Below are 20,955 nucleotides of genomic sequence, written 5' to 3'. Positions count from 1 at the left end.
TTTCCCCCACCTCAGACCTCTCCCCCAGGGCTGTTTTAACCCCTCCAGGCAGGAGTAGGGTGACCCCCCTGCTACAGCTGAACATTAGGAAAAACTATTTCACTAGGAGGGTGTTGAAGCACTGGAATGGGTTACCTAGGGAGGTGGTGGAATCTCCATCCTTAGAGGTGTTTAAGGCCCAGCTTGACAAAGCCCTGGCTGGGATGATTTAGTTGGGGATTGGTCCTGCTTTGAGCAGGGGGTTGGACTAGATGACCTCCTGAGGTCTCTTCCAACCCTGATATTCTATGATTCTATGAATATCTGAAACTGAGATGTTTTACAATTGAATTTGCCTATTTCTGTTTATGTAGCATGCAGCTTTATGGTCTGCTAGCAAGGCTTTAAAAAAACAAATCTAATTTCCACTCGCTTTGACACTGCTGGGGTTCTCATTCAAAACTTCTTCCCCAATCTCAGATGGTTTAACCCCAGGTAAGAGCTCATCAACGCTTCCCTCCCAGATGAAGTGGAGAGAAAAAAGAGCCTAGAAAACCCAGGAGCCTTGTGTTCACACAGTGTTTTAATCCAGCAACTAAAGGGTTAATTATTTTAGCACGTGTGCGTTAAGCAAAAAGGGGATGCCATGTCAGGAGCTCTCTTTCTATTGGCTAGCCGCGTACGGGTCCAGACAAAATGGTACACTGTTGTGACTAGTGTTCTAGCCTGCCGCTGTGTTTAATTAATCTGAGGGAAATGGTTGTTCATAGTAGCAGCTTCAATAATAAATGTGCCGGCTTCTAAGACCATTCTAGTGATCTCTGAGTGCTGCGGAAGCTTCTTCCGGTGTTTTTAAATAAGAATTAAGCATCGATTCAGGAAATCCAAATGGGTGGTTGGTGAATCTTTATGGCGCTGCGGTCAGTGATTGAACCATTATAGGGCATGGGAGAGAGTTGTGCAAATAATGGATTTTTTGGTTAGCTGGCAATTCCTAAAAAAAAGTTTTATGTTGAACAAAACAGTTCATTTGACCTGAATTGAAATGTGTCGTTTCAATTTTGAATGTTTTTTGAGTCATTTTAAATTAAAAAGTATCAACTTAAAGGAAGTTTAGCATTGAAAAATCAAAACACATTTCATTTTGAAAATGCCAAAATGAAGCATTATGATTTTTTTCAGGATGTTTATTGATTTATTTAGCTGAAATTGACATGAATTCACAAAATATTTCTGTCAACCCGAACCTGCATTTTTCACCAAAAAAAAAAAGTGTCAGTTAAAATCTTTCATTCAGTTTCACAGAGTGGCAGTTAAAAACTTTCACTGTGCAATCCTACACACAGTGCTTAACTAAACAGCACAAAGATGTGTCACTTGACACAGGCATCTCTCCAGTATCCAGCTGTCCCTCACTTGTTAAGGGCCAAGAACAAAGGCTAACCTGATTTATTTTGCTTGAGGCAAAGGGAAGCAGATCATGCAAGCATTGACTTCAAGCTCGATAAGGACACTTTGTGCACATAATGCCAGGAACGAAGCCACGTGTGTCTTGTTCCTAAATGCTATTTTCACTTCGGTATAAAAATGTTTCTCTCAATATTTAGCTGCTGCAGTGAGAGAAGATGTACTGTTCTCTGGTAGAGCTGGGGCCAAACCAAAACCCCAGAGTCAGGGACCCAGTAGATTCGCAGAGTGGGCGGGGTTGTAATCCAGATCTCAGTGTTGCAGCCTGACCTAATTCCTATTGTGTGACATCAGTGATGTTCTCATGCACTGTTCTCAGTACCTGAATATTTCTCCTTGTGCTAAGTCTAAAATGAATGGTTGTTGTCTTGTCCCTTGATCATATTAGGCCTTGAAGTTTGAGAATGAATTTGGCAATTCATACCGGGTCCTTTGTAAGGGCTCGAGGCAAGGTATGCAATCCAAAAAGTTTCACTTTTCCTTACAATATTACATTCAAAAGCATGAGCAGGTGTAAAAGCCTTCTCCTGCCACATCTTGCCAAGTGGATATATCTTGGTCCCATTTCTACTGATTTTCATTTCTGCAGCATGCCCCATCCACAGTCTCACAATAGTGGATATTATTTTTGGAGTTGCTTTGATGTCAATCAGAGAATCTTTAATCTTTTAACCATTTCTTTCTGCTAATATTTCCCTTGAAAGGGTAGGACTATCCTCAACAGCTGTCATTCCAACCTGAGTTTTCGATCTTCCAGTTTTGGCCTGGCCCTTAGCTAGCTCACTCCCATGCACACCAACATTTGATGGAATGCACTGAAAAGTCAATTTATTGGCTCCCTTTCCAATCATCCGAGCCTCCTTGTGAATTGCGTTGTTGCTAATGTTCTGATTTCTTTGAAAGGAACAGAGGATCGCCGACTGTAAGTCAACAAACATCACAACATCCGCCTCTATTTTTGACCTGTTTATTTCTTGCAGTACAGTGAAAATAGCTTTCAGTTCGGCCGTATAGTTCGAGCTAATGTATCCTGAACTAGCATTCTTTATTGTACTCTCTCTATGAGGCCACTAGATGAAGACACTACAACTACCATTCTTGAAGGATTTGTCTGATGAACCATCAGTGTACACATGCTTCCATTTCTTTAGTAGTCTTTACAGACCTTTTGAAACAAGATGATCATTTCAGCTTAATTTGGCTTTCCAATTTCTGAACAGACCTGAGTGGTGATGACATTCAGGTAGGGAATGAAGACAGTTTCTATACTGAATTTGCTATTCTTTTCTACAATTGAACATCAGACTCTTGTTCACAGATTGCTTTTGGAGTGTCTCTTACCGCTCCAATTATCATGAGAACTGCAGACAACAGCACAACATCAGTCTTAGCGAGATTACCGGGAGCAGTACATGACCAGACAGGTAATGGATATTCAAGTTTTGGGTGAATTATTAAGCAGTGTGTTGTTTTCAGTGTCTTAACATGTGAACCCCAGTTGGTACTGGCAATACATCATAGAAGATTATAGCCTACAGAGATAGCTTAAGCTATTTTATGTAGCAGCTACGCAAGAAACCTATAGGCCTACATCCTGTAAGATATTTAGCTTAAGTAGTTAGCTTAAGGCTTTGAGGCCTATCTTCTTAGCATATGTGCAACGTGCCTCAGGTGGCACGTGACCAGGATTCATCTCCGAATTTGGTCCCCTGGTTGGATCATTAGCTTCTCTGGCCCAGGCTGGGTACCGATGGGGAGCACAACGTGAACGCTGATCCATGCCCTCCCTTTGAGGCCTATGAGCCTTAGCGTAAGTGAGTTACCCAACACTGGCAGGCATCTTTCCGACTTGTGGTCCAAATCTTAGTTCTGTGTCCAAGGTCACTCCAAAGTATACCAGGTTCCTCTTAATGGCAATACCTTCTCCAGCTAGTGTCAATTTTGGCCTGTAGTTGAACCTCCTACAAGTTGTGGTAAAGTAGGTGGACTTTATTTTTGCTGGATTCAGCTGGAATTGATGTTCCTTTGCCCATCTAGTTATAATGTTGAAGTCTTCATTCAATTCATTCTCCAGAACATCTATTTCATGATCCATGATACGAAGCATAATATTGTCTGCATATGGACGTACAGATGATTTCAAGCAGTCTGACTGTTCACAGGAGTACAGCAGGAAAAAGAAGGGGATTTAAAACTGAGCTCTGAGGAACTCCTACCCTGACTGGCCTTGTCTTCAAAAAAGTAGCATTTAGTCTTACTGTTATTTTCCTATACTATAGGAAATCTGACTTTCCCACCGATTTCCATCTCACTGAATTTCACTAAGAGCTTATGCCAAACTCTATCAAATGCCGCACTGAGATCCAATAAGCCTAAGTGAACAGCATGAAAGATTGAGTTGGGCACTGTTATGTAACCTAGGGAAATGTATTCTAACAGCTCTTACAGACCCTTTTCAACTTCAGAGCACTTTATGCTCATAATAAGTATAGGAATATAAATGTTATTGTCTGTCTTTATGTTCTCTCTTCAATTAGATTTAGAGATCAGTTTAGATCAGATTATGCTCTCTCTCTCTGTCTCTCTCTCTCATACAAGCAAATGGGGCACAACCTTGCTTCCACCCCATCCCATCTCAAATATAATAGTACAGCCAAATCACTACCATTACTTATCCACTAGACCTGTGGTTTTCACTGTGGACCCCAAAGGTCCACAGACTATGTCTAAGATTTCCAAAGGGCTCCACACCTCCATTTGAAATTTTTTAGGAGTCGGCAAATGAAAAAAGGTTGAAAACCACTGCACTAGACCATTCCTCCTACCAGCGCTATCTCACAGTGACACCATTGTAGTTGTGCACATATAGGCTCATTAACACAGTCATGTTTGGCCTCTTTCCGCAAACCCACCGTGCACAGAGCACCCTCTGACTTCAGTGGGCATTCCGTGCGCAGAACAGGCCCTATTTTATACCTTGAGCATGGGGTCAACTCAGGACCCCAGCAATGGGGCTTTTTCACACTTTAAAAAAAATACAGCCCAAGGTGACTGTTAAAAAGCAAGACATGTGAGGAGGAGGGAGATCAGGAATCAGATTTGAGTGTTTTTTAAGGCACTTCAAATTAGTGATCTTTAAAGAACTAGCTGTGTTCCTTTGGCTATCACTGGCTGATCTATATAAGCACAGAAAGAGCTTCAACAAAATACTTCTGCCTGAAAACCACCAGGCTCTGAGTTATGGAGATGGGCCTGGCCTGTGTCCCGTTTTCTGTAGATCACGAGGCAGAGAAGTCACATTACTGGCTGGGATCGAGTGGTTTCGTTGTCTATGGCCCTTTGCCTTACCACAGAGCGTCAGCCTGAGACGAGTCTGATCAGATCTGCTTTTCACAGGATTATGCAAGGCACCTTGTGAGGCGCAACGTGAGGAACTACAAGTAAATGCGAACCAAACCCACTTGTATAACACCAATGGGATTGCAACATCCGTGTGACAAAACCCAGCATGACTCATCACTAAAGTGGAAACTTTTCCTTTAGTTACAGTGGCTGACAGTTGGGGCTTCTAAGGGCTATTGGAATACAAATTATTATGAACTCACAGCTTGTGGAAAGACAAGGCACCATGCTGAGGTAAGGACAGATACAGGAGATAGCCTTAGATTTAAATGTGAAAAAAATATGTGTGGCCCTGGTCCACTATGTTCTCACCACAGAAACCATCCCTACAGTAGGCACTGCTTGGCCCCAAGTCTGGCAGCCTCATTAGAAAGGCCAGAATTGATTGAGCATGGAGACGGAGACGTCTTATGTTTAGAGGCTGGTCCCTCGCACTATCTATGATTTACCTGCCCTGGATAAATAGAGAACTTTGGTCATCCAGGGGGCTATCAATCCAGCAGTTCACTTACAAACAACCACCATATTTACTTCCAGAGAGCTTGAATGGTACTTCTGCCCATAAGTAATAAGAATAATAATAAGTAAGAGATTTCTTCCTCACTGACTGAGTTCTAATCCCTGTGGAATCTCCAGCAGATTGACCTGCAGTGGCAGTGGCTGGGTGAGAACGGTCTGTCACAAATGCAACATTGATTAGCTCTAGTTAAGTGCTAAATTATGTTATTGGAATTCAGAGGTTTGCCGCTTACATGGCAAATAGCAAGCATCTTAACAGCAGCAGCTGGGACTGTTTTCTTAGGGTACGTCTTCACTACCCGCTGGATCGGCGGGTAGCGATCGATCTATCGGGGATCGATTTATCGCGTCTAGTGTAGACGTGATAAAATCGATCCCCGACCGCTCTGCCGTCGACTCCAGAACTCCACCACAGCGAGAGGCGGAAGCGGAGTCGGCGGGGGAGCGGCTGCGGTCGACTCACCGCCATCCTCACAACCAGGTAAATCGACCTAAAATACGCCACTTCAGCTACGCTATTCACGTAGCTGAAGTTACGTATCTTAGATCGACCCCCCCATAGTGTAGACCTAGCCTTAATATCTATAGACTGCAAGAGGGTGCTGGCTGAGATGTAGTTTAACGACTATCAGGAGTTTAGATATGATCACGGCTGACACAGTGCAGAGATCTAGGCCAAACAATTTCTATATACTGTTTTAATTGCCAAAGTACATCATCTGCAGGCTTCAAGAGAATGCTTCGGGATCAGAGTCCTAGCTGCGGTTTCATGGCTTGAGCAGGGGACTAGGATCCAGGGCTCCTGGTTCTGCCTAGATTTAATTAATCACTTATAAAATGCCCATCGCTGTTGTATCTAGGCTGACTCGCTGTGTGATCTTGAGCAAGTTACACAGGATCAAAGGCTCAGAAGCAGCCCCTCACTTGGGCAGTGCCTAGCTTAAGCTATTTTTGGCCCTGTGTCCTAAAGGGCTAAGCACCCCTGCAGAGGGCCAGGTTTTCAAAGGCGCTTGGCTTCCATTTAGACAACCCAAATGAGCAGCCGGCTTTCCAACAGAGGCCAGCATGCTGGGGGCTGAAGGGTGGTGGCCAAAGCTGCACAAGACATCGCTGCGGGGTGCGCAGCCGTTCTGAAAATCTGGCTTGATTTTGTGCCTAAATGCGAGGCAAGCTCTTTTGAAAACATGGCCCATTGCATGTTCTGTTGTTGAAAGGAAGAAGGGATTTATTGTGTCTGATCTGAACAGTTGTGTTTCAGGTTCAGTATTGTGCTTTCTACAGTGCCACCCTGCAGTACAGAGCGGCAGGGCTCCTACCACCCACAATCCACCTTTGCAATTTTTCATCCTGATCCCTGCAGGTTTTGCCCTGAAGCACAGGATTTAATCATGTCTACCACAGCAGCCAATCTTGCTGCCACTTGCTTCAGTGGCAGACAGATTGGGCCATTAGGATGTGTAAACCTGTTGTGCATGGTCATGCCATTAGCCAGCTCCCAAACCATATTTATTTGTAGGCCCAGCATTGATGCCTGCTGCAATGTGTGTGTATTCACTGGACATGCTGAGAACCAGTATTTGCATGGCGAAGGCAGCATTCCTAGATGCTAAGCAGGCAATTGCACCCACAGCTGGGCACTCGATCCATTTGGAGTTTCCAAATGCAGTGGTTTTGTTGATCCAATGGAAGCGAGAGCATTTTGTACTGATGCATTTACTAGGTTGGCTGGTTGTATTTACAGGAACTTCTGCAGCTGCTGAGTCCAAACGGCAGCAAAAGAGCTCAAAGATCATATCCACAAGTGCCTCAAAAGAGGAAGCGCTGTGCATGCTGAAACTGTCACACAGGCAGGGCCGGCTCTGGCTTTTTGGCCGCCCCAAGCGAAAAAAAATGGGGCGGCCAGAACGGCAAAGCAAAAAAAAAACAACCAAAAACCGGAGCGCGGGGACCGGCTGGGGGGGAGAGGGGGGGAGGGAGCGGGTGGGAGAGAGAGAGAAGGGGGCGGCCAGGGCTACAGCAGGGGCGCTGCCACGCGACCCCTCCCGCTGCGCCGCCTCCTGCCGCCTACCGTGAGGGCTCCGCTCTGGTCGGCGGGGAGGGAAGGAAGAGGACCTACAGGGCGGCCGGAGCGGAACAAAAGAAAAGTGGCCGTGCAGCCCTAGGATTGGGCGGAATGCCGCCTCGAACAATCTGCCGCCCCAAGCACCAGCTTGCTCGGCTGGTGCCTGGAGCCGGCCCTGCACACAGGCAATAACCAAGACGCAGACTACAGCTGGAGTTTCTACGGGCCTGACTTCTAGTAACATGTCATTATGCAAGTTAAGAGAAGGGTAATTAAGAACAAGGCTTCAGGGTGTAAACTGATCTTGTGCAAGGATCAGAAGGGGACAGAAGTCTAACATGGGACACAGGGTATCCATTCAAACCAGACCCATGGCACATTTGGTCCAGTGGCCAGTATCAAGAGCTTCAGGGGAAAGTTCAAGAATACTCACAATGAACAATTATGGAGTAACCTGCCCATAGGGGAAATTGCTGCTCAGTCCCCAACAAATAGCGATTGGTTTATGCCCTGAAACATGAGGACCTCTATCCCTTGTTAAAATAATGTTTTACTCTATCAAATGTAGTTGTGGTTGTTCTCATTAGCTATATAAATATCTAATCCTACTAACCTCTTATCTACAATGATATCTTGTGACAATGAGTTCCACAGGCTATTTGTGCGTTAGTTAGAAAAATATTCCCTTTATTAGTTTTTTAAATCCCTTCCAGCTTCTGCAGCAAACGAGGCAGGCATCCTACAGACAACAGCCTCCTTCACTACACAAATTCGATTCACCCCAGAGCAGGTTCATCCTGGGCACTGAATGAGGCAGGGGTTCTGTGGAAAAAACAAAATGTGATCGTGTAATTAAAGACTAACAAGGAGTCTGGTGGCACCTTAAAGACTAACAGATTTATTTGGGGATAAGCTTTCGTGAGTTAAAACCTCACTTCTTCGGATGCATAGAGTGAAAGTTACAGATGCAGGCATTATATACTGACACATGGAGAGCAGGGAGTTACTTCACAAGTGGAGAACCAGTGTTGACAGGGCCAATTCAATCAGGGTGGATGTAGTCCACTCCCAATAATAGATGAGGAGGTGTCAATTCCAGGAGAGGAAAAGCTGCTTCTGTAGTGAGCCAGCCACTCCCAGTCCCTATTCAAGCACATGGAGAGCAGGGAGTTACTTCACAAGTGGAGAACCAGTGTTGACAGGGCCAATTAAATCAGGGTGGATGTAGTCCACTCCCAGTATATAATGCCTGCATCTGTAACTTTCACTCTATGCATCCGAAGAAGTGAGGTTTTAACTCACGAAAGCTTATGCCCAAATAAATCTGTTAGTCTTTAAGGTGCCACCAGACTCCTTGTTGTTTTTGTAGATACAGACTAACACGGCTACCCCCTGATAATTAAAGACTGTAGCCTAATACCTGAATTTGCAACCTCAATGTTCTTTTAATGCAGTTTTTTATGTAACTCATGGGGAAACACCCTTCCAGATTCTATTGTGCTAAATTTGGGTGAATTTTCACAGGGATAGCAAAAGGCACACCCCTAACACCAGGGCAGCCACCCCAGCCCCCCTTCAAGTCCCTGTTCCAAAGGATAGGGGCACTAGAGCTTTTCAACCAAACAGCTGTAAAAAGAAATGTTTTAACAGGGACAAACAACATATTTCTCCCTAATCTTGTTTTCTGAAACAGCTGAGCAGTTTAAGGTGAAATTTACCAAAATAATTCAGTCTGAGACAGACACTCAGCATTGAAAATTTCAGCCCAAGCAGTTTAAATTTGGCAATGTTATAAGAAACTGTAAACAGGGTCTTATAATGGGAAGTGTCAGGCAACTCCATCTGTAAAACAAACAAACAAACACCATCTACCCAAATAACATGCAGAGAGCTTGTTACAGCCTCAACTCCAGCTTGGCCTTTTCAAACCAACAACCTGTCTAGGGTGATTGTAATTCCTGTCAAGGAGCCCAGGAACGCCTTCTGTTTAAAGGCTTCAAGCGCCTCTTCCCTTTCAGGTCATTGCCTCCCAGAGTAGTTATGAATTAGTGTGACGCTTTCCTCAGGGCAGCCCAGATTTGTAAGCCACTGTGTTACCCCTCTACCTTAGCAAGAGCGAGCTTTACTGGAGATTAGCTTGTGTGTCAGCTCCCTGCCACACCAGTCTGGCCACTTCACCAGCAAAGTCCTTGAGACTCTGCCAGTCTAAACCTTGCTTTGCAGGTAACAAGCAGTGAACCCCAGTTCCCAGGGACGTTGCCCTGTACTATTTAGATGCTCATTGGACACTCTGAGAAATTATTAAGTTTGCTGCCTCCAAAGAGACCGTGTGCTTGTCAGCCTGTTAGGTCAGCTGAAAACTCACTCTATGCTTCAGTATAACAGCACTGAGATTGTTTATAGTAAAACTAAGAATAAGTTTGTTAATAAACAACGGAGATTGAAGTGCTACTAAGCAAGACTAAGGGTCCACGTCTCGCACGCATACAGAAAAATGGAGATGACCAGTGCGTGCTTCAGTTTCAGTTTGGATTCCACGGAGATGTTCTTGTTCCTCCAGACTGGCTTTAGCTTTGCCACTGTTGCTGTTGTTTGCGCAGTTCTTGCCAGAATTTCTGTCTTTGATCCTTCATCAGTGATGATTGCCCCCAAATACTTGAACTGTTTCACTGTCTCCAGCTCTTGTCCACTGACAGTGATTTGTGAGCTGATGCCGTCATGTTTGTTTGTCACCAGCTTGGTTTTCTCTGCACTGATTTCCATACCGTATTTTGCGACAGTTTCATCCAATCGTTTCACAAGGTTGGCAAGTTCATCTTCACTTCCTGCCAGGCTGTCAATGTCATCAGCAAACTGAAGATTTGAGATTGTTCGCCCCTCAATGCTGACTGTGCATATGTGATCTTTTAGGGCATCAGTCATTATGCACTCTAAGTAGATATTGAACAGTGTGGGTGAAAGAAGGCAGCCTTGCCAGACTCCAACAGTGGTACAAAATCACTCTCCTATTGTGCCATTGATGAGAACTGCACTGTTGGCCTTGGCATACAGTTGTTTAATGGTAAGAATAAGCTTATGACCAACATGGTACTTCTTTATGGTTGCCCAGAGAGCTTCGTGCCATACTCTGTCAAATGCTTTCTTGAAGTCAACAAAGACGTGATAGATGTCCTGCTGGTGTTGTCAGTACTTCTCACATAGAACAAGAAGGTTGAAAATCTGTTCTGTGGTACTTCTTCCAGCACGAAAGCCAGCCTGTTCTTCAGCGATGATATTCTCCACTTGTGACTTCAATCTGTTCAATATGACTTTCAGCATCACTTTGCTAGGATGTAAAAAGCAGCAGAGGGTCCTCTGGCACCTTTGAGACTAACAGAAGTCTGTTAGTCTGTTAGGACCCTCTGTTGCTTTATACAGATTCAGACTAACACGGCTACCCCTCTGATACTTTGCTAGGATGGTTAATTAGGCTTTTGGTCCGATAATTTTGACACAATTGCAGGTTGCCTTTCTTTGGCAAAGTGATGATTAGTGATTGTGTCCACATGGAGGGCCACTCACTGATCTGTCAGATCTTGTTGCAGATCTTGGTGAGTACATCAGTTCATCAGTTTGGCTGGGATGTTGTCAATACCTGTAGCCTTTCCGTTCTTGAGTGATTTCACAGCTGCCTCCACCTCTTCATGCAGTACTGGAAAGTCATCCTCCTCTGTTGAATCTGGGTTGTCTAGGACACTAGGATCTCCATTTGTCTGGTGATTATATAGATCAGAGCAGTAATTTGTCCACCTATTGATGATGTCCTTTTCTTCTGTAAAACTATTCCCTTCTTTGTCTTGAATTGAGTTAGCTTTGGTCCATCTTTCCTTCGTCAGATCTTTGACAATCTGGAAGGCTCGTTTGCCATTTTTATTATTGATACACTCTTCAGTTTTAGAGCGTTGTTTTTCGATCCATATCTCCTTGGCCACCTTCATTCCTTTCTTGATCTTTCTGCCAATCGTTCTGTATTTATCAGCTCCCTCACTGCTGTTCTTGTCTCTCTTGAGTTCTCTCCTAATGTCACATGTTTGTAGTATTTCATTTGTGTCCCAAGGTTTTGTCTTCTTACGGTATTTCCCAAGGATGTCCATTGCTGCCTCATTCATTACAGTGTTGAAATTGTTGGTCATTGTTTCTACATCTTCCTCTAGAGCAAGCAGCAGAGCAAATTTTCTGCTGATCATTGCTTGGAATGACTCTTCAATGCTTCAGTCTCTACGTCTTTCTAAGTCAAACTTGATTCTGGTGAACTATGGCCTAATGATTTTCCTTAGCCAGAGCCAAAAGTTTAGCATCACAAGGTCATGATCACTTCCAATATCAGCACCAGGGAAGCTCCCTGTTTTAGCCCTGTTGATCCCAGAATGAAATCGGTTTTGCACCATGATGTAGTCGATTTGGCTGTGATGTAAACCATCAGGTGCATGCCATGTTGATTGTCTGGATGCTTTATGTGCTCCTAATGTGTTTGCAAGAACCAGATTGTTACATCTGGCAAACTCCAAAAGTCTCAGTCCTCTCTCATTGGTTACTGCATTATAGAAAGGGCCACAATTATCTCGCCAATCTGCCTGGGCGTCAGTACCAACGTTAGCATTCCAATCTCCCGGTACAATCAGGATATCTTTCTTCTATACCTTATCGATGATGTCTTGGAGCTGATTGTAAAAATCTTCAATTTGCTCATTGTCATAGTCTGTTGTAGGGGAGCAGGTAAGTGTCGAGAGAGGCCATAGACTTTACCACTGTGATATTGAACGGTACTGCCTTTAGACGGATGGAAATAAGCCTGCTGGATATTGGATGGCATCCTAGTACTGAATTCTTGATATCTTCATGCACAAGAAATCCTATACCATTGACATGTTTGTCCTCTCCACTGTAATAGAGTACATGGCCTTCTTCCGTTAGTGCCTCTCCAAAGTTCTTCCATCTGACCTCAGAGATTCCTAGGAGGTGCCAGGTGTATTGTTCCATTTCGTACATGAGTTCTTTCAACCTCCCTATTTGTCTCAATGTCCTGTGGCTATGGTGATGTTATCTCTTCCACGGATCCTTTTTGTTGGGGTTATACCAGTAGTATACTTGTTGTGTCCGCCTTGGTGGGAGATGGTTGCCGCTGTCATTATTAACCTGAGACATGGACCCTTACAGCAGAACTTGAATGGAAAATACAGGTAGTAGAGATGAGATACTTCCATAAAATCCTGGGCATCTCCTATTTCAACCACGTCACCAATGAAGAGGTCCGCAACATCATCACCCAACGCACTGGGTCATGTGAAGACTTCCTGACGAGCGTGAAGAAGCGCAAGCTGAAGTAGTATGGCGATGTAACACGATCATCTGGCCTATCCAAGACCATCCTCCAAGGGACAGTACAGGGGAAGAGAAGAAGGGGAGACAGAAGAAGAGATGGATTGACAACATAAAAGAGTGGACCGGAATGGACTTTGCGGAGACTCAAGCACTGACACACAGATCAGCAGGGATGGAGACAATTGGTTGATTGCTTATCAGTGATGGTGCCCCAATGACCAATGCGGTTATGGGAGGTGCTGCTGCTGCTGATGAAGCAAGGGTAATAGAGTCAGTTTTCCAAACAAAACAAAAAACGTAGAGCTGCCCCTGGCAGTGCTGCTGCCAAGCCAGTTTCCCCCCATTCTGTATTTGTGCATTTGGTTTTTCCCTAAGTGGAGCACCTTACATTTGTCTTTGTTTAATTTCATTTTGTTGACAATAGTCCAATTCTCCAAGTTATCAAGATCCCTCTGAATTTTAGCTCTGTCCTCCAAAGTGTTGGCAACCCCCCCTGAGCTTTGTTTCGTCTGCAAATTTGATCAGTATGCTGTGGATATTCCTACATCCAGGTTCTTAATAAAGATGTTAAACAACACCGACCCAGAACAGATCCCCGTGGAACCCCACTTGAAACCTCCCTCCAATCTGACATCATTCCATTAATAGTTACTCTTTGCTTGCCGTTGTTTAACCAGTTATGTATCCACTTAATGGTAGCTCTGCCGAGCCTGCATTTCTCCAGTTTACTTATCAGAATATCATGTGGTTCTGTGCCAAAAGCCTTGTTAATGTCCAGGTATATCATGTCCACCACATTTCTTGCTATCCACCAAACCAGTTACCCTATTAAAGAAGGAAATCAAGCTGGTTTGGCATGATTTTTTCTTAGTAAATCCATGCTGGCTGCTAATGATCACCCCTTCATCCTCCAGGTATTTGCAAATTGAATGTTTTATACATTGCTCTAGTAGTTTCCCAGTTATCAAAGTCAGGCTGACTAGTCTATAGTTCCCCGGCTCCTCCTTTTCCCATTTTTAAAGATGGTTACTATGTTAGCCCTTCTCCAGTCTTCTGGGACCTCCTCTGTTATCCAGGAGTTTGTCAGTGGCTCCGAGATTTCTTCAGCTAATTCCTTCAATACCCTCGCGTGAATTGTATCAGGTCCCGCTGATTGGATTCATTCAAATTGGTCAGAAGATCTGACATGTTCTTTACTTATCCCGATCTCCAGCCCTTCCCCCTTATTGTCTATGGTAACTTCACTAGTTGTCTGGTCATGTTATTTTTAGTGAAAAGATTGAAGCAAAGGAGGCATTGAGCAGTTCTGCCTTCCTATCATCTTCCATTACCACTCACCTTCTCCGTTGAGCAGTGGGCCCGCACCCTCCCTGATCTTTCTTTTTTGTCTGACATAGTCTTTTGTCTCTAACATTTCTTGCCAGCTGTAACTCATTCTTTGCCTTTGCTTTCCTGATTTTGTCCCTACACGCCGGCACTATTCCCATGTACACGTCCTTGGTGACGTGTCCCTTCTTCCATTTTCTGAATGTATCCCTTTTGGCTTTTTAGGTCACTACAAAGCTCCTTGTGCAGCCACATTGGCCTCCTGTGGCTTTTCTTATCTTTCCTCTGCATCGGAATAGCTTGATATTGAGCCGCTAATGTTACATCTTTTAGGAACTACCAGCCCCCTTACAGTCCTTTCCTTCCTAATTGGTCTTTCCATGGGACCTTGCCTACTGTTTCTCTGAGTCAGGTGAAATCCACCTGTCTAAAGTCCACTGTCCTTGTTTTGCTGCTCTCATGTTCTCCTTTCCATAGGATCTTGAATTCTATCAGATCATGATCACTTCCTCGCTTGAACCTCCAAAGTTTTGAATTTTCCACTCTGTTTAGAACCCATGATCTGTGAACAGGTTCTAAATGTGGCAAAACAACTTCTCCTCGCTTGGACACACACACTTCTAAAAATATTTTAAAGATTGGGATAACACTCAACAGTGAGAACCCAATGACATCTGCCCCTGCATAGGGGTGTCAGAAGGAGCTCAGAGAGTCCCTTCCACCTCATCCAGTCTGGCACAGAAGGCAGATATAATTTGGCTAGAGGCTGTGTGTGTGTGTAGGGGGATACAATGCTCCAGAAGGGGTGTGGGTGTCTAGGTGGGATCATGGCCCTGCCCCCAACCGCTTCCCTAGCTGCTTGCCAGGAGACAACTAGCAGGCTGCAATGGAGTAGTAAGTCCCATTGTTCTCCAAGGGGAGGGATAGTGTCTTTCGAAAGCATAATGCAGCCTGACACTGACATTCCAGCTGTGCACCTGCTCCTGCTCTCCAGAACAGCTCTGTTGCTGAAAAAGCATAATTTAGCCCTTGGTGATGGAGGTTTTTTATTTGGGGCTATGGGCATGATGACCAGGATAAGCAAGTATTTATTGCCTCTAACTTTTTCCCACTGGCTATGTAGTAACTCTGCTCTTCCCCCTTCTCCCTTTAGGGAGTTCCCTCCCCACCCATCTAACAGTGTCAAACTACGCTTTCCTGTTAATGGAGGAGGCTTTCCCAACCCCTTGTACGGCAGCATTTGACATGTGGAAAGGACAATGATGTCAAGAATGGTTGCCGAGGCAACAGAATGTCCGAGTGCATGCACCCTGTAAAGAAATGCAGTGGTGGCTCAGGCCTGGTCTCTGGCTTCATTTTGCACGAGCATGAATTTCTCCTGAGGAGCTAAATGGGATCCAGACCGTGGGTGAGATGTCTGGAGGCAGGCGTCAGCCAACTCTAAAGGGAGAACCGCTCCGAAAACTATACTGGACACAGGAAAATGATTTTCAGACAGATAAGTGACTTCTGTATACAGGAGTAATTGGATCTCTACAATGGTGGGACCTCATCTTGGAAAAATGCAGTGACTGACATTTGGTTCCATTAAACAGGAATACCCAATGGTATAGGAGAGACTAACTGGCTGTTCCTGAAGGCCCCATCACATTATGTAAGATTAAGAGACCACTTAATAAAATTACAAGGTCAACTAATTTCAAAAGGCTAAACGAGAAACATTTTTACTAAGTCCGTTGTAAGGAATTGGCTACAGTTTGTAGCACGGCTCTCTCTGCAGGAGAGAGAGAGAGTCGAGCTGCTCAGCTGAGTGACATCAGCCTTCTGTGGCTAATCACTAACGGCAATTCTTTGTTAGGCAGGAGGCTGTGCTTTTGCGGTAAGAAGGATCCGAGTTCTCTCCCTGCGGTAGCCTTGAAGTTCCCCGTGGCCATGATGGTGTACAGAATGCTGTTAACTGGGGAGGCTGTCAGATGGCCATAGATTTATTACTGCATAACCTGTGGAACTCCCTGAAAGCTACATTGATGCAAATACTGAAGTATCATAAGTTTCCAAAAAAGATCCACCATCTATGAATAAGAATAGTGCCCTTCAGTTGCGTTAGCTAACCAACAAATGATGAGGGCTATCGATATTCCTCCTTTGAACTGTCGACTACTATCAGCTGGAATCCCCGAGGAACCCCCATGGCCCAGTACATAATGTTGTTAATATGCTGAACTACAGGCTCGGGACTGTTTGTTTTTTACACATTTTTCCACAGAAGCGTTCGATATTGGCCCCTGCTGAAGGCAATATGCCGGCCTTGCTGGAGCACTGTCCTGCAGCAGCATGACCTAAGCAAATAACTCATGATCGCTTTTTAGTCTGAAAAGTTCTCTGGCTACTTCTCAGGACAATGTTTTACAACTGTGACTGTAATTCGCCCCCATGGAGAGGGCCAGCATAGTCATAGTCCTGCTTAGGTCCCAATTTACTAGGCGCCTACATCCAAATCCACAAAGGGACTTAGGGGTGGTGACATTCAACTGCTATACAACGAATGGGGGGAGAGAGGTGCTTAAGAATGTCAGCATGCCTAGAGTAGCCAATGGGAAATGCCAGCAAGAGAGGTGTGTCCTAAGTCCCACCCCTCTCTCAAAGTTAGGCATCTAAGTCCAGGGTAGAAGGGGGGGTGCCTCACTTTGCTTGTGATTCACAACCTGGACCCCCTCTTCTGGAGTCAGGCAGTGTAGGTGCCTATAGTGTTTCTTGTGAGAAAGACTTAGGCACATGCCTCACTCCATCAAAACAGTAACAATGCCCATCCTGTCACTGTTAGCCCTGTGGTTAGAGCAGCCACCTGGTATGGTAGAAACCTAGGTTCTATTCCCCCTCCTGTACAGAAGGTTTAGTAGAGCATGTGCTTAACTTCAGGCACATGACCCATTTTAGTCAATGGGACTTAAAAGTTAAGCACGTGGTTCAGTGCACTGCTAAAGTCAGGCCTCAAAGGGCACCCAGAGAAGGGAGGGGCAAAGGGCAGCTACAAATCTGCTGTGTGTTCTTTACCCAAAAGACAGGAGAAGCTCCACTCTAAACAGTACAAAAAATTAGAGTCCGCTCAGCCCACCCCTCAGAATACCTCTCACTTTAATACATTGATGCAGTGAAGGGTGAGGGCATCCTCACAGTTGCTCCAGTCTGACAAACGCGAGACAGATTTTTTTAACGGAAAACACATGTGTTATGGATGCAATTGATCTGATGGCTACAGCACAGCAAAGCTGATTAGATCATTGTAACTATATGCAGTGAAGTATCATTCTTGCTTTTATAAATAAAGGTCAAGCGCAAGGCACTTCCTGTTACTCTTGCTGACATGTGGCTGCCCTTGAATGATTCAGAGGCTCTACACACTGCTTGGCAAACAGATGGGTTTGGGTTTGTTTTGTTTTTGAAACAGTTGTTGACGTATACAAGCACAATGCAGGATCTTAAAGGGACATGGTTAGAGCCATGCAAAGTGCAAAACGTATTCCAAAAAAACTGTTCACAAAAATCTAACCTCAGTAGAAATGAATCCGTACAATTGTTTACACTTCTACGGAGATCTACTACTTTTAAAAGAATAACTTTTCCCTGCAGAGTTTGCAACACAAGCATTACATCAGCAAAAATGCTGTGTGAGAACCAGCACCCGAAACTGATTAGAAACGGACAGCATCAAAATATTAATATCTTGCACTTTCCATAATGTTTTCATTTATATATCTTAGGGCTGACAAACGATTAAAAATTAATTGTGATTAATCACGTGATTAAAACAATCGTGATTAATCGCACTGTTAAACAATAATAGAAGACCATTTATTTAATTATTTTGGATGTTTTCTACATTTTCAAATATATTGATTTCAATTACAACACAGAATATAAAGTATACAGTGCTCATTTTATATTTATTTTTATTACAAATATTTGCACTGTAAAAAACAAAAGAAATAGTATTTTTCCATTCACCTAATACAAGTACTGTAGTGCAACCTCTTTATCATGAAAGTTGACCTTACAAATGTAGAATCACGTACAAAAAATAACTGCATTCAAAAATAAAACAATGTAAAACTTTAAAGCCTACAATTCCATTCAGTCCTATTTCTTGTTCGAGCAGTCGCTCAGACAAACAAGTTTGTTTACATTTGAAGGAGATAATGCTGTCTGCTTCTGGTTCACAATGTCACCTGAAAGTGAGAACAGGCATTCACATGTCACAGTTGCAGCCAGCATCACAAGGTATTTACATGCCAGATGCGCTAAAGATTCATATGTCCCTTCATGCTTTAACCACCATTCCAGAGGACATGCGTCCAGACTAATGACAGGTTGTGCTCGATAACAAACCAAAGCAGTGTGGACCGACACATGTTCATTTTCATTATCTGAGTCAGATGTCATCATCAGAAGGTTGATTTTCTTTTTTGGTGGTTCAGGTTCTGTAGTTTCTGCATCAGAGTGTTGTTCTTTTAAGACTTCTGAAAGCAAACTCCCCACCTCATCCCTCTCAGATTTTGGAAGGCACTTCAGATTCTTAAACCTTGGGTCGAGTGCTGTAGCTATCTTTGGAAATGTCACATTGGTATCTTCTTTGCGTTTTGTCAAACCTGCAGTGAAAGTGTTCTTGAAATGAACAACATGTTCTGGGTCATCATCCGAGACTGCTATAACATGAAATATATGGCAGAATGCGGGTAAAACAGAGCAGGAGACACACAATTCTCCCCCAAGGAGTTCAGTCACAAATGTAATTAACACATTATTTTTTTAACGACTGTCATCAGCATGGAAGCATGTCCTCTGGAATGGTGGCTGAAGCATGAAGGGGCGTACTAATATTTAGCATATCTGGCACGTAAATACCTTGCAATGCTGGCTACAAAAGTGCCATGCAAATGCCTGTTCTCACTTTCTGGTCACATTGTAAATAAGAAGTGGGCAACATTATCTCCCGTAAATGTAAACAAACGTGTTTGTCTTAGCGATTGGCTGAACAAGAAGTAGGACTGAGTGGCCTTGTAGACTCTACAGTTTTACATTGTTTTGTTTTTGAGTGCAATTATGTAACTCAAATTTATCTACATTTATAAGTTGCATTTTCATGATAAAGAGATTGCACTAGAGTACTTGTATGAGGTGAACTGAAAAATACTATTTCTTTTGTTTATCATTTTTACAGTGCAAATATTTGTAATAAAAAAATCATATAAAGTGAGCACTGTACACTTTGTATTCTGTGTTGTAATTGAAATCAATATACTTGAAAATTTCAAAAAAATCCAGAAATATTTAATAGATTTCAATTGGTATTCTATTGTTTAACAGTGCAATTAAAACTGCAATTAATTGTGATTAATTTTTTAAATCATGATTAATTTTTTTGAGCTAATCATGTAAGTTAACTGCGATTAATTGACAGCCCTAATATATCTTAATGCTTAACAAAAGTTTATAAGCACTGCTATTTCTAACATGCAGATGACAAAAACGGAGGTACAGAGAGGTAAGAATGACTTGCCAAAGTTCACCTAGTGTGTCAACAGACTCAGGTTTCCTTATTCCCAGCCTGGGCCTTTGCCACAAAGGTAAAATTCACAAGATTGATTTCATTATCCAGGCAGAAGTGGGAAAAGCTTGAATGCAGATTTTAAGCTTCTTAAGGGTGGGACCATCATTTTGTTCTGTGTTTGTACAGCACCTAGCACAATAGAGTCCTGATCCATGACTGTGGCTCCTGCAATATACATAATAAAAAGCAAGCAAATGACATGAATAGTAAAGAATGCATCTGATTTTTAAAAAGTCTACTGGATTTAATATCTGGCAATACTACTAGTGACGTAAGTAATGAAATCTTTTATTTTAAAAAGTTGATATTTGACCCCAATAGTAGCGATAGTGCAAAACTGTGGGCAAAAAGTCTAATGCAATCCTTGGATGCGTAAATAGAGAAATCTTGAATAGGAGTAGAGAGATTATTTTACCTCTGTATTTGGCACTGATGTGACTGCTTCTGGACTGTTGTGTCCGGTTCTGGTGCCCAGCATTCAGGAAGGATGTTGATACATTGGAGAGGGTTCAGAGAAGAGCCACGAGAATGATTAAAGGATTAGAAAACCGGCCTTATAGCGATAGACTCAAGGAGCTCAATCTATTTATTTTAACAAAGAAAAGTTAAGGAGTGACTTGATTACAGTGACTTGATCACAGATTCCTGGGGAAGAAATATTGAATGCTCTTTGAGCTAGCAGAGAAAGGAACCGCAACCAATGGGAGCTGCGGAGACGGCACTTGCGGGCGAAGGCAGCGCGCAGAGCCGCCTAGCCACGCCTCCGCCTAGGAGCAGCAGGGAGAGGTCGCTGCTTCCAGGAGCCACGTGGAGCCAGGTAGGGAGCCTGCTGGCCCCGCGCCAACCGGACTATAAACGGGACTTTCAATGAAGATCAGAAATGCCGGTTTATCGACCTTGCCCGGTGGTAAAGTGCTGGATAACACAGCTTTTACTGTATACAGCAGTAACACAAGCCGATTATGATTTAAAGCTAACTGAATTAGGAAGGGTGTTCGCCTCTAAAATAAATAGAAAAGCAATGGCCCCAAACACTGCAGTAAACAGTCCCTTGAACCATTAGCATTTTGGATCGTGACTGAGTGCAGAAGACGATCGTAGCTCTTTTTATACAGCATCAACATTTTCATTATACCCTGATAGAGCTTTGCAAGATCTCTTATTCTAATTAAAAAAAAACAAATGAGTTGATCCTAAACTTTCTTGCTAAGGGAGAGGTGCTAATTAGAAC

The sequence above is a fragment of the Chrysemys picta genome, chromosome 5, assembly GCF_011386835.1.
Source record: "Chrysemys picta bellii isolate R12L10 chromosome 5, ASM1138683v2, whole genome shotgun sequence".
Lineage (NCBI taxonomy): Eukaryota > Metazoa > Chordata > Testudines > Emydidae > Chrysemys > Chrysemys picta.
This window is presented reverse-complemented; position numbering follows the sequence as displayed.